This window comes from Euwallacea fornicatus, chromosome 10, assembly GCF_040115645.1.
Source record: "Euwallacea fornicatus isolate EFF26 chromosome 10, ASM4011564v1, whole genome shotgun sequence".
Classification (NCBI taxonomy): Eukaryota; Metazoa; Arthropoda; class Insecta; order Coleoptera; family Curculionidae; genus Euwallacea; species Euwallacea fornicatus.
In genome coordinates, this window is record NC_089550.1 from 4,442,231 (window position 1) to 4,454,346 (window position 12,116).

The 12,116-nt window shown below is 38.2% G+C and overlaps 1 protein-coding gene across 5 annotated transcripts in view; it reads left to right on the top strand.

Annotated features, from left to right (window-relative positions):
• Sema1a (semaphorin 1a) overlaps positions 1–12,116 on the top strand; it is a 220,096-nt gene that overhangs the window by 74,067 nt on the left and 133,913 nt on the right. The window lies entirely within an intron of this gene.

Here is a 12,116-nt window from a genome sequence, read left to right on the forward strand (position 1 = left end):
TTTAAAGTCGGTATCAAATGATACAAATGCTCGTTTGGTTAATGGGGTGGCTTTTCACGTCTAGATGTACGAGTTTTAGATGTGGCATGCGGTAAAAGCAAACATACATCGTATGGGAAAAATTTCTGGTCCTGTTAGCTAATTGGCCCTTTTTTGCCATATCCGAGTCTTCCAATAAATGTAAAATGGAGGGAGTGTGCCATTGCGGCCTGCTCAGAACAAAACGAGTTACGTTGCGTTGGAATTATTCATGGTTAGTAGTCTGTTTCCATCAAGCAGGACATGTCGCGCTTTAAACACCCTTTCATAAGAGCATTACTAATTCACCAGCAATTTGCTGGCTGCCTCATTACTAGTCATTACTTCGCCGGACGGTCCCCTTTGGCGCCCCCTTGCTCCAACTTCTATACACAATTTACAACCCTGAATACGTGGACGAGTAACAGTTTTCCTGGTGAAGACCCCGAGTGAATTATTAATCAGTGTTTCTGCACCACCAAAAAACCGTTCTAAAGGATATTAGATTAGACGTCCATAAAATTCATCAAAGATGTACAAAAGCGGCCGAAAATCCTCTTTGTTCGGCGGCTAACAATATTTCCTAAACATCTGTAACCGCAAAGCAAGTCCATTGTTTCTTTGGGTCATTGGCCGGAACTAAACCCTTATATCGTGTTCCCAAATAAAACATCCCTTCCCTAAGATCGTATATTATATCCCTTCTTGGCGGCTCAAAATGAAGGGAGATCCAGCGGCCGGGGCTTTCCACCAAATCCGTAATGTTTATGTATACAAAGTAGCGAATTACTGCACGACCTACATATTCTTTGTTTGGAAATTGCCCCAGAAAGTTGCGAGGCGAGCCAAATGTAATATAAATTTACCAAACTTTTGAATTACTTTGACCCATTAAGTCATGTCTCCTGCAGAGGGTCAATTTATTGATTATCGATAAACTGCATTATGGGATGAAGAACGCGAGCTACGTATACGAACAGGAGAACCTCAGCAGAATCCGGAATATCGATCTCGAGTAATTTTATCTTAAGGTGACGACCGATATGACCTTTTTACCGATAGCGATCGTCGGCCGATTACGACATTTCGTCCATCGGCCGACCCTCAGGCCTAGCACGCAGTTGCGACTTTCTGTCGTGCGACCGAAAAGTCTCAATCGTCGGTGCGCGCACCGCAGCAATGACCTGCACGCGCACTTGCGATTTTTTTGCCGTACCGCAATAGAAGAGATCGGTCCCGTAATCACTCCAGTTTTTCTGTAGCGAAAAAAAAAGCAAAAGCGCCATTGGGTGCATCCAATTGTGAACGGCAGATTGCTAAAAGGGCACTTCATCACGATTTAATAGAATATTTTCGAAAATTCTTCCAGTTTCATCGCACGAATGCCTCTAGTTTTAATGAACTGCTTGAAGTAGTGGGGCGTCATATAACTTACCAAAACATTAGATGGAGGCAGGTCGCACGAGCAGAGGAACCTTTACCTGTGACTTTAAGATAAGAACATGTTTAAACAATAATTCATCTCCTCAATTAACTTACAAATGACATCTGAACTTAAATAACATTCCTTGGATTTTCTTTAGTACGTCCTTATATGTTTACTTTTTTACCAGCGATACGCATAATGCGCTACTTCACTACTTTCAGGCGATCCTCCAGGAGATGTTCTGTCGGCTAACGATGGGGATGGTGATGAAACTAATGGGGGTGTATAATGTCTAGGGATCGTGGTATTTGCTGAATGCAGTTGAGTATGAGAAAATTATCCTTTCTGCGATTAGGCGGACGATTGGGTGACATTTGGTCTAGATAAGAACTGTTCGGAATTCGTGTAATGTAGATCGGGAGACCGTTGATCAATTTTTTTTTTTTTTTATAATTCGGCAGCGTCGCGTATATTATCAAAAAATGACGATGTCCATAGACGTAGCAAGGGTACATCATCGCAGTGGAAATTCAATTCTAAACTCACATTGGCTGCCAAAGCACTAAAAAATGTTGAAGGTGCGATTTAAAAAAAACAGCAAATGCGTGCAGATCTATGGTACTAGGAACGTTTCATTTTAACTTGCGACGATCGGGTCGCAATAAAAATAGAGCGAGTTGCAACTTTTTAGTCGCAGCGATTTTTTAATGGCAAGTGCACACATCTACATAGAGGACCAAAAGGTCCGCATAAATTCGTTAAAAATTGAAGAAAATATTTTTCATGAAAATGCTGTAACACATCAAATATTGTTTTTAGTCGGGCATTTTTTGATGTAACTGACATGTATAAATGTAGCGGATAAATGTACTTTTTATTTTTTTCTTATGGAACCCCATGTATATTATGACGTTTTTGTGCTCTATAAGAAATTTCAGACACAATCCATGTAGCATACCCACGTCCAAATTCAACAGTTATTAATACTATAATCTAATGTATTAAATGTTCGGAGTTTGCCCCGTTGACTTCCAGACAGAGGGCAAGCCGCAATTCAAACTTCTCAAGAACGTTTCGTATCAATTGAGGAGGTACTTGTTGAGCTTCTTTAGTAATTTGATTTTTTAACCTTTCAACGTTGCCAGGCTTATTAAGGTATACCCAGTATTTCAGATAACCTCATAAAAAAAAGTCCACAGGGATGAGGTCAGGCGACTCAGCAGGCCGCCCTAATTGTGCAAATATTTCAGTAACTGTTGAATTTATACATTTCCCAGAGAACTTAAAAACGTCATAATATACAGTTACCCACCGAATTGAGCGTACACATCTTAAAATGATATAATTCCTTAAATACTCATATGAGATGAACGAATTTAGGAATTTTTATTGTCAACATTGATTTAAACGATACTTTAAATCATAAAAGATAACAAAATATTTAAATTTTTTTGCAAAATGAAGAATTAATACACCAAGTTGTCATTATAAGTTGTTAAATTGTGACAGAAAATCGAGTGTACACTGTATTAATAATTACGCAATTTAGTTAAAAATACATACAAAATTCAACTTCAATATTCTTTGGAGTTTCCCTGGAAGTCTATAATGACTTCAAGACGTCGTTGCATTGATTGGATCAATTTAAGTGTGTTATCGGGTGATATTTTCTCTCATGCAGCAAGAATTACATTTTGAAATTCTTTATCTTTGTGGTTTTTATTTTGGACTTTAGTTTTGAATAGATGCCATAGATTTTCGATGGGGTTTATGTCAAGACTCTGTGGGAAAGTTTTCGGTAATTTCGGCACATTATACAGTAGCCATTCGCGAAGTATTAACGCCGCATGTTTCGGGTCATTACCTTGCTGAAAATAATAACCCCTTGGCCTGTTCATTTTTTCAGCTGAGGCTCTCAAGTTTTCCCTTAATATATTTATATAAACGTGTCTATCCATTATTCCGTCGATGAAGTGCAATTTTCCGTAATATATCTGGGCGACATGCACCCCCATAACATCACAAATTGTCCACCGCGCTCAGCAGTCGCACCGGTGTTTTTCCTTTTCAGTTCTGTATTCGGTTTTCTCCATACAATTTGTCCTATCCGATCCAGAAAAGTTCATTTTGATTTCGTCAGAAAAAATAATTTGGTTCCGAAAGTCCAGTGGCGGATTAACGTATTCCAGAGCAAAATTTAGTCGTTTGATACTATTTACTTCAGAGATGTATGGTTTCTTCGGCGCTACTCGTTTATTATAATTATTTTTTCTAAGTGTCCTGCGATCTGGTTCTGTGGATACTGATCGTCCAATCCTCGAGCTCACCTCTGCAGTCAGTTTGGGAACGGTCTGTTCGGGATCCCGTTTAATTTGACGCACAATTAAACGTTCATTATTCGCAGTAAGAATTCTTTTTCTTCCTCTCCCAATATTATTCTTAAGCGTTTCTTGGTATCGGTATTTATTTATAATTTTCTGAATTCTGAAATGCGTTCTGCCTACAATTGTACCGATTTTTCGCAAACTCTTTCCTTGTAAAAAAAGTTTAAGGACGATCTTCCTTTGGAACTCACTAGTTTCACATCGTTGAGCTTTCATCTTGAAAATTCTTATTAAGCTTCTGACAACTGTGTCGGAACTGAATCGCCTATGGGGTACTGACAAATCCAAATTGTCTGTCACCAACATTCCGATCAATTTTTTGCCGTTCTTTAATTTTTTTGTCGTTATTTGGTTATGTATGCCCAATTTTGTGCGAGTACATTCAAGAATGTTTATTTATCTTGCCCTATTGGCTCCAAAATCTTCTTTTAATTTTTTTTTCTTTATTTGAAACATCGACGTTTTGAATGAAATAATAGTTGCTTTAAATTACTTGACAAAGATATTTATTATGAACAAAAGAGAAAGAAACCGTTTGTAGCGAATCATCGTGTACGCCCAATTTTGTGATTAACTGTAAATGGGATTAAATAAGGAAAAAATGCGCTTTATGAACATTCAAAAAATGTGTGTTTCGTTTCTGCGATTGTTCAATCGCACGACAGCAAATGGCCGGTGCGCGCTAGGCCTTGGCGAGCTTAAGAGGAGGTTTTCGATTCTCGATGGAACACTCAGTAGGTGCATTAATTAATGACACTAATGGAACTGTTTCGAATTAATTCTGGTTGGAAAATGGTGTGGTGTGACAACTGCCTAATTTATATGGCATTACTAGTAGCGCCAATATTAGGATTATGCCGACTAATCAGGATTTGATCGGACTGGCCTTCACCGCCTGGCTTATGATGATTGGAATTTAAACGAACACCCACCATTGTTTAGCTTCATTACAACCAAACGGGGGTGATCTCGAGCGTAAAGTGAAACCGGTCCAAAAAGGGGATTCCAGAAACAGTCAGCTGCAGTGCGTGTTCTAATCACATTACGCAAACAAGGGCTTCAGGGATAGATTTCCTGATTGGAGTGCTACGGCGGATCCACATGAAATTACCATATGGTTGTGTAATCTTTGAAAACTGGTCCTATTTATGCTGTAGCGGCAATGACGTGTGTATTTAATTTACATAGTGATTTACCTTCATTACCGGGTACTCGGGGACTGATATCTCAAAAAAGTCAAGTTGAAAGAGCGCCATTACCCAAAGTAAAATGCAAGATTTGCAATGCCATTTACTTTCCGCTTGATACGGTTCTAAAATGGTCGAATGTCACGATAGGCAGCGTGCCCCAAATGACTATGTCATATATATTGTGCGCTTATAACCTACATTATAAAATATGGGGACTAGCGGAGCCACTTAAAGTAAATGGATAAATAAAAATTGCATAAAAATACGACGGTTATATTGCTCGAGATAGAACACATTGAATTTCTGGGTGAAATATTGAGGAAGTTTGCGGAGGAAGTTTTAAATAAATACAATTTCGCGTGTTTTCAGAGCAAGCAGGTACTTCCTATGCATAACAAAACGCCACGCCTAAATTCCCAAGACCATTATCCGTGGAAAAAAGTTAACAGTTTAACAAAATCATCAAAAGTGCTTTCGGCACCCTCGACCTACGCAGGGAAATAAAATTTTCCCAATTTCCCTAATTCCATTTTGCTAATTGAATATTGAAATCCTAGGCTAATTCGGCGCAAACTTATTTTCGCTTACCTAAGGCTATATGCAGACCGATGTTGAATAATGAATAACACTTTCATGGTGCAATCTTTTGAGGCACCTCACATCTCACTTGCTCTAAAATGCAAATTTTTCATAGACGAAACTTTTTATGCAACATTTTTCCCCTCAGTATAGTGGTGCGAATGACCGGGGAGATTTTTATTATCATGGAAATGTAATTATCAGGGGACTGATCCTACTTAAGGCCTTAAAATCAAGGGGGGCAATCAAATGGAACTTTGTTTTAAGTGCATTTAACTCGGAGGGTGCGTGTGAGTATAAAGGAGGGAGCGAGATCAAACGAGAGTTTTCACTCGCCTAATTTCTCAATTTATTGTCGAGAAGTCGTGACTATTTGGAAACTAAAGAGATTTTAGATGGGCCTGACAGAGCCGAATGTGTCGCCTTATGTACGCACAAGATATTCCTTGATACCTTTTTTTGCCAGGGTTATTTTTATTCGTAGCGCCGTAAGGCTCAAACCATCACGACCGTCGGTGGTAACTTTAACCGGAGCTCGACTTCCGTACCACCGGAGCATCGCCCCGAACTCAAGCAGGCAACAACTTTACGTCCCCCTTCAAGGTGATGGTACCTCTTCTGGATTTAGTAACCCCTGTTCGATTTACTATGTGATACGCGGCAGATTCCAGTACTGCATTTGTCTTGTGAGACCATAGCGCTCCACGTACTGTCTTAAGGCGGAAATAACCGAGTGAAGATATGATGATGAATTTTCTCTCACTAGGTCACGAATGTGATCATTTGCGAGAATAATCATTAAATAATAACTAAAAATAAATTGAATGACCACTGCCCTTTCACACCGTTACAGAATGGTGAAGGTCGCGGAAATACCGATATAGCACGTATGAATAAAATCGATGGAAAATGAAGGATGGGGGCCCCAAATAGGGAATTAAGACTTTGCAAGCAAAGAATCTCGCTCACTTTGATGGTTCCTAAAGAATCCTCGACATCTGGTATATTTTTATATTGAACGCGCTGCATATTATTTCGTTTCGCGTATCGTTTCTGTGATTCGACTGGTGAGCTGTACGCTTGCAAAAAGGGCTGTAAAGTTTTTGAAATATTTGACTGCGATTGTATCGTTGTTGTAGTTCCAACGATGACTGGCACCTTTACCAACAAGCGAACTGATCAGTTTCTTTCATGTTTTCCTACCGATGTCGTTTCGTAGATGATTCGGCCGAGTAGTATATAAAAAGATAGTAAAAATTTATGGACAAAAATTAAATATTTTATAGTCAATCTCCCACTGTTGAAAGAGAGCACGAAGCGAGCCCACAACACCGAGTTTGTTGATGTTTTGTGTGTTTGGTTGCCTAAAATAAAATCGCGCATTAATAATCGATTGTGTATACATTAAACAAGTGCGTTAATAATCAACCGCTGAAAGCAACATTTATTTATTATTAATTTATCTATTAAAATAGGATGATGGGTTCAAATGTGAACTTTTTATAAGCCCAAACCCAGTGAGTGAAACAGGGATAAAAAAGCTTGATGTTCCCATTAACTTAATTCGCTTCAGTGTTTAATTCATATCATCAATTTGACGCAATTAGTTTACCTTTCGTGTATTGCTTACAAATAGGGCAACAACATCACAGCAGCAGTAAATCTCTTTGAAAACTAAATGTCTGCGATCCTTTCCATCGTCATTGCAACCTTTTGCGTAAGAGCCAAAAATGGTAATATGAGCGGTAAAACTGAAAATCTTCTAGTTGCGATGCAACTCTGAAATATTTAACTTGAAAGGATTTCCCAAAGGCGCGAATGCCCAAATTACTTTTAGTTACATCTATGTTATGCACACGCAAACGTCGTGAGTTGCCTGAAATATTAATTTACCAAATATTACTTGGTTAAAAATGAAAATTCCCCACGTTCTTTCTGCATATGTGCTCGGACTTTAAAATGCATTAAATCATGTAACCTTTTTTTCTGCTTAAAAAAAACTGAGAGTTCACCCTGTGCAGAACATCACGATCTGACCCTTACCACCAGACAGTGCGAGATAAATCTCTCCGAAACCCACTTTAATCAGAACTATAACGAACAAAGGCAAGTTCAAAATTTATTTCTGTAAAATTCAATTCCTGAAAAATTACTAAGGTAAAGAGAGGCCAAAACAAGATTTACGAGCAGACTTTTGTTTGATAAATCGCTAGACTTTTGTCCTGATTACTGGAGACTGGTCCACAAAAGACTCCGAGGAAAATAAGATATTGGAAAAGCTTCGCCGGAAAACAGCCAGTATTTATCAATGAAAAATTTTCGACCGCGCCAAATGAAGCTGAATATATGGTGAAAAATCGGTTCTTCCCTTGGCTACATTACTTCCAGCCATGTTTGCCTGACAATGCCCATTTGTCTGGTTGGAAACGAGATTATTACGAAAAAATCGGCGCCCCCATAACTTATTTATCCCCGAGTATACATAGCCTGAAATTCAATATACAAACGACCGCAGAACGACAACATAAAAAGTTCCCAATATCAAGCTCCAATGCTTCCAATAAATGGCATTTTTCAGGCAAAAAACAACATGACCTAGTGACCTATGCCCACACATAACCTCTGGCAGCAGGAATCCAAATTTGTTTTCCCTGGTGCAAAAACCAGTCCGATGTCTAATTCGAACGGTAACGGAATTACATCCGGCTACGTAAAATTGATTCGGTCTCCTTTTCACAACTGCCCGCAGGGAAATAACATGATGTCCTGCGAAGCACATTGAACCGAGTCCTGTAGGGAATACGAGCTTGCTTTCAATAATTGACAAACTGCATGCCACATAACAATCCACCATGGAACATTCCATTGAATGGATGATTGACCTTGAAAAACTTGGGTGTCAGAAGATGGGGTCAGGATTCAAGTAAGTGAAGAAGAGATGAAATGAACGTATAAATCAATGACGATAGATAAGCCTAAGATATGCAAGCGTGTTTAGTTGGCATGTGGTAAGTAGCGCGGTAAGTGGGAGAGATGAAGTTAATTTATCGGCTCGTTTTTGCCTTGAAAATGTGCGTTTCTCGGTTGGTATCAAGGTCCACTTTTCCGGTCGTTAATATCTGTGAGACATAGTAGGTCGGGAAATTGTTCATGCGCCCAGGGGAATTTCATTTATTTGGAATGTTCGTAACTGAAAAGCAATTTAAATCATAATAATTTAATATTTTCGCCCAAATAAGGCATCGTTACTCATATACACACGTGAAAAATGTAACCAGGAAGCTTGCTCTTTGTTCGAGGAAAATAAAGAAAAAATTATTTAGGTATGCCCAAGAAAGTACTCATACACTATGAAAACCAAACTTTTATGACCCTAAATAACAATGAAGTTTAGTAATTATCATATGGAGGGATAGCTCTTAGCGTCGATCACAGCTTGTAAATGATGATTCATTGAATCAACCAAATTATAGGTAACTTTTTAAATAGGTATTTTGGATCATTCGCCTAAAATAATATTTTGCGAAGTTGCTCTTCGCTCGCAATTGCTCTTTTCTTATCTGTCTTTCTAAATGTTCCCGTAGGTGCTCAATTGGATTCACATCATGCGACTACAGTGGTATTTTTAACGAACGAGGTGTACCCTACAGGGTGTTTCAAAATACCTGTCGAAACATGAAGGGCCTGATCCGTTGAAGCGTTAGAAGAAAAAAAAATACTATTAACACGGGTCTGCAAACGCACCGTTTTCGAGATACAAGGTGTCAAAAACAGGTTTTTTTTTCAGTTTTTTGACGATATCTCAGGACTCGTTTGAGATATAGAATTCAGATGTTCTACACCTATTATCGTTGATATTAGCTACGTTTTGAGCGCTACTTCAATTTTTTCCCATATGCTAGAGGTGGCGATTTTAGGGTTGCGCGAGATTTCTTTCACCCTAATTTTTACGTAACTCGGAAAATGAGCATTTTAGAATCACAACAATCGTGGAAAATGGCCTTCTCCTGTGGTAATGCAAACCTTCAACTCATGTCTTAGCGAACGACTTACCCGCTCGAAGAGGCCCGGAAAGTTGCGGATCGTATTACAGGATGCAATAATACCATTCCTCACTTCTTCAACAGTATTAACTGGTGTAGTGTAAGTTAACATTTTGAAGTGACCCCACAAAAACAATCTATAACATTTATATCTGATCTGGGACTGAGGAGACCAAGCCTGTGGTCTAATTGTTGTGATTCTGATATGCTAATTTTCGCAGGGGCAAATAAGTCTCACGCAACCTTAAGATCTCCGCCTCTGGCATATGGAAAAAAATTGAAGTAGCGCTCAAAACGTAACTAATATTAATGATAATAGGTGTAGAAAATCTGAATTCTTTAACTCAAACGATTCCTGAGATATCGTCAAAAAACTGAAAAAAACCTGTTTTTGACACCTTGTATCTCGAAAACGGTGCGTTTTCGGACCTAGGTTAATATGAACTTTTTTTCTTATAATGAGCGAAAGGATCGCATACTTCATTTTCCGACGAATGTTTTGAATCATCTTGTATAGTAACCACTTTTGAATTAATATTAATGAATACTTGGGATGATTGCCTTATCGAAAGTTAAAACTTTTTTCTGGTTCAAGCTTTTCTGCACCAGTTTTTAAATTGATTTCCAAGATATTTTTATATATGACTCTATCCATGTTTTCTTCAATAAATGTTAAATTGCCCACATCATTTGCTGTCATACAGCCCCAAATCATCTGTGTTTCCACCACTACGTTTCACTGTTGATTCCAAATTTCGCTTTTCATTTTCCCCCTGTTTTTCCACACTGTCTGGGCACCATCGGATCCAAATAAATCATATTTGCTCTCTTGAGAGAAAATAACCGGTTCCCGGAACTCCATGCTCTTTTTTGTATGTTGAAGAACAAACGCGAACGTTTCTTCCTGTTCACTTTATTTATCCAGGACTTCTTGGTTGGTCTTCTCCGATGGAATTCCATTCTTCTCATGTGGTGTCTAATAGTTGCTGGACAAACTTTTTGTCTAGTTGTCTGTTTTAATTGTGAAGCGAGATAAAGTCCTTTTACATTGGGATTCTTTTTAGTCTTCTACCAAGTGAAAATTTAATTTCGTTAAGTTATTTATTTTGGCCTTTCAAAACGTCATAAATTATTGCCATATTCCGTTGATTTGAATTTCTGTAGAATGTACTGAAGAGCACCATAACTTGCCGCAACACATTCCGCTATTCTTCAATAAGATTTTTCTTCATGATCATATTTGATTATCAACTTTTTGACATCTTCGCCAATTTCCTTTCTTTTTCACCCCACAACTATTCTTTTTTCTTACTTTGCCCGAACTTGTGCTGAAATGCACTAGCGAACGTTTATCGTAAAAAACGTCGGTGTATGAATACTTTTTTGGGCAATTCTAGACATTTTCCTTCATTTTCCTTACAAAAAAGAGACAGTTCCCTGGTTATATCTTTCACAAATCTGTGTAATGATATCTTGTGTGTACAAGCACATTAAATTTTTATGATTTAAGTTACGAAAATTGCAAACGAATGGAATTTGCTTGGGTGTATGAATACCTTTTTGATCTGCTGTGCCCTGAAGTGTAGGGACGCTTTGGTGTCAGCAGCTGATCACGGGGCTGCTGCATAAATGCTATGGAATGGAAATAGCCAATCATCGCTCAGAAAAAATAGTGAGAAACCTAGTGAAATTACGACACAACTTTCAAAACATTTCTTCAATTTCGTTGAGGCTCATTTTCTGAAAGAAACATTTTAAGTTTGTAATTTTTACCGTTTACGCAGACGTGAATCTTATCACCCAATCTCATCAGCCGTCTGAATTGTTTAAATTCGAAAGAGCCGGGTATGAAATTTACGGTTATTTTGATCAAAAGAGATTTACAAAGGTTCAGAACAAGTATTTGTCGGAAACCCACTCACACAGACCGTTACTTCAATTGCAACTCCAACCATCCGATCATGGTAAAAAACGAGATTGTAAAATGTCTATATGATCGGACAAAATTAATATGCAATGGGCAAAATTTCAATCTCGAAAAGAGATACATGAAACATGTTTTATGAAACAGAGACGTACCTGTGGGGAGTTTGAAATTGATTTTGGTTCACTTGACTTTTTATGTCAATCTCTAAGTAGTGAACAGCGAAGAAATTCTGATACACCACTGAAGATTCGCTACAGTGTAAAAAGGAGCTCCTTCAATTTTACACAATAAAAAATAATTCCTTGATTGAAGAGGCAAAATTATAGTGATCTAGAGATAATATCTCAGGAAAATAAGCAGGTTTTGTAGTGATGTCGAGTTGTTGAAAAAAAGTAAATTGCCACTGGATTATAATAGTGTGCTTTATGTTCTATCCTGAAAATGCATGGATTCAGAGCGGGGACCAGAGGCGTACCGAATGCCTGTTAAAAATAACGAATATTCTCGAATCTCAAGAAATTTTCCATTTTTGGCGCCAGCTACTAACCG